Raw genomic sequence first — 3377 nt, 5'->3', positions numbered from 1 at the left:
GTCGTCCTTTATTATCCTCTCGATCTCATCTTTCAGTTGGCGGCACTCCTCCGTTGCATGACCTTGGTCTTCATAAAAATGACAATACTTGGTTCTGTCCCGTCTTTCTGCTTTCTCGGGATTGAGCTTAGGTAGCCACCTAACTTCCTTGCCATTTTTTCTAAACCACATTAGAATGCGTATTTGTGAGTCATTTAATAGAGTATAATTCTTATACTTACTCTGGTCATCCCTCCTTCGGGAGACTAGATAACTCTTGTGGTCTTCTTCATGTCCTCGCCTCTCCGACTTTTTGCTTTGCTTTTGGTTCATCCTCTTGTCCTCCCTTAATGTTTGGACTTTGTTATCCAGCCTGATATATTTTAAGGTTTTGTCTATCAACTGTTGATACGTTGAGACTGGATTTTTTATTAAGGAATCCATGAACTTGATGTTGTGTGTTCCTTTCTTTAATGCTTCACAAACTATCTCATGATTTAATTCTTCCAACTGTATTGCCTCGACATTGAACTGTGAGATAAAGCTCCTTAAAGACTCGCTTTCTCCTTGGCGGATCTTCCGCAAGTCAAATGAGAGTTTTTTAGGAGGTATACATGTAATAAATCGAGATTTAAATAATATAGTGAACTGTGTAAAGTTTTAAATCAAACCTAGGCTCAGATGTTGGTACTATTTCTTAGCCAAACCTGTGAGTGTTGATAGAAACACTCGGCACAGCACAAATTTATTAGCATCTTGAAGCTGCATGGTCATTCTAAAGATCATTAAGTGGCTTTTGGGATCTGCTGTTCTATCATATTTATCCAAGCTAAGTAGCTTGAACTTGGTTGGGAAAGTTTCTACCAAAATTCTTCTTAAAGAGGCAAGGCATCCTCTATGCCAAAGTCCTCCTCTTGTTCTTTCTGGTACATTTGAATAGCTCGTACTAGCTTCCAATTCACACTTTTCAAAGCCTCGTCTTCTTCATCTTCTTTGACCTCGACCTTTCCTTTGGACCAACTCTAAGTCGCCTCTATACAAGTCCTCGGGGTGTCGACAGTAGCTTCTTTCTTTACTCTAGGAGCCATGACTAATGCCTCCCCCCAAGCCTTATACTACTTGAGAGTAGCCTGCAACTTCTATATATATTGGAGCATCTGTTTGTTGATCAAGTTGTTGAGATCTACTTCATTAGCCATTGAAGGTGTGTTTTGCCCACTGTCGGGGACAAAAGAAATGATAACACCCTCATTGGTAGTAACCTTAGCAGCAGCTTTTGAACTACTAGCCATTTTGAGAGAGAAGAGAGAAAGATTTCTTTTTAAGAGAAAAAGAATAAGAGAGGTTTTAATTCAAATGAACAAGAAAGATTAAACAGATCTCCCAGTAACAGAAACAAATGATGTAATAAAAAAAAATAAAACTGTGATGTGATTGGCTAGATCTGCTTGAAAGAAAACGTAAGGGAGTGGGTGCCTATGGCAGCCACTCCGACGCTCAAGTTAGTAAGCTTGAAGAAAAGGATGAGAGAATGGAATTGCTTAGAAATTTAGAGTAGTTGTGTTAGAGAATTGTGTACTTTTGCCTCTGGGATCATTCCCCTTCTATACTGTAAAAAAACGAAAATAAATATAGTATTTCCTGATGATCTGACGATGATATGGCTGGTTGCTTGATAAGGGATTCCGTTAGATTAACTGGACATGGATCCTGTGATTACAGGCGTGATAGAAGCCTACTGGATTGTGCTTGCTAATGGTAACTTTTAGGCTGAGACTTGACCTATCCAGGATAGAACGAGTCTTAATGATGAATCGAGTATTAAGGTGTTCGGGTCTTTCTTTTTTCCAGTGGAACCACGTTTTCCACTTATCAGATAATTATAGCAACACAAGCACATTAAACATGCCAATTAAGGACAGAGATTTAATGAATGGGCTACTTATTTTATTTCAGAGGCAAAACAGTTATTACACAACTATAACAATGATTCTCTCACAACTTGCTGATAGGGGGGGAACACCTAGAAGAAGTGAAGGCATACTCTAGGGACTCAACAAGTATATGGTGGTTAGCTGGACCCAACTCTCACTAGTGACCAACTAATTACTTCCCTAAAGAGGCTTAAGAACAAAATGAATTGTGGCAGAATGGAATATCAAGATGTGTAAGGTAATACTCCTGAACAAATAAATAAAAATAAATTATAAAAATATTGAATCGACTATTAACTTACTACTATTTTATACTAATTTTTTCTAAAATTACTTTTTAAAAATTATATTATTGAAAAAATTACATTTTAATATCTTAAAACTCTATCACCTGGCACCAAGCTATCGATTCCCAGGCTTAGAATGGGCAAGCCAGAAATTAGCAAGCCCGAGTTCAACCATCTGAAATAGATTCATGTCCCATCGCTTTAAATTTATTGTAATAATAAATTATAGTGTAACCCATATGAAATTTACCATATTTCATAGTTATAATGAATAGTTAATAATTCTCATAAATTGAGCTCACTTTCACTTGCTTCCTTCTCATAATCTTTGTCATGCCACTGTGAATTCGATCAGGGTTTGTCTTGCGTAAGCTCATGTCAAATCTTAATTATCTTTTTTATTATTCTCTCCAAGGGAATAGGAATGGGAAGGAGTGGCACGTGGGGCCCGATCTTTACCAAACTCCATTCAATTTTTTTTTTATGTTATGTTTGTACTTTAAATATTTTGAATTTTTACTGTACATTAATATGGCATAAGATAAGTCTTAGCCGTCTCAACTATTTCTAAAACTATTTCAATAAGATTATAGAATTATAATACTTTAATTAAATCTCTTGTAATTTTGATCGGTCTATTTAAATATTTATAAAAAAAAAATCTTAAATAAATATAGTAAATTTTTAATTTTCGTTAATTGACTTATTTTCGGTTTGTCTTTAATAATGTATAATGTATATTTGATAATTTAAATACAACCCCTAAAAATTATTTTATTGTTTTAGAAAAACTACAAAAGTATAATTAAAAATTAACTATTTAAACTTATATATTAATAAATTAAAATTTGATTGTAGTTAATTATTTTAAAATTAAATAAATATTTTATTTTATTTTTTCTTTCCTTCTTGTTCTATGGGTAATACATTTTTTTACCTTCCTCTATTTTTTCTCTCTGTCTTACTCTACGAATAATACATGTTTTTTTCCTTTCCTCTAATTTTGCTTTTTCTCTTTCATTTCCTTCAAATTAAAAATTATTTTACCTATATATTCTCAAATAAATAAAATTAGCAAAATCGATCAACTTATTAAGTATAAATTTATTTTAATATAATAAATTTACTTTATTATTTTACCATTTTTAAATTATTTATTTGTTAATTTAATTTTAAT

Source organism: Manihot esculenta, chromosome 5, assembly GCF_001659605.2.
Source record: "Manihot esculenta cultivar AM560-2 chromosome 5, M.esculenta_v8, whole genome shotgun sequence".
NCBI classification, from domain to species: Eukaryota; Viridiplantae; Streptophyta; class Magnoliopsida; order Malpighiales; family Euphorbiaceae; genus Manihot; species Manihot esculenta.
The sequence above is the reverse complement of the archived record's forward strand: the minus strand, read 5'-3'. Positions refer to the sequence as shown.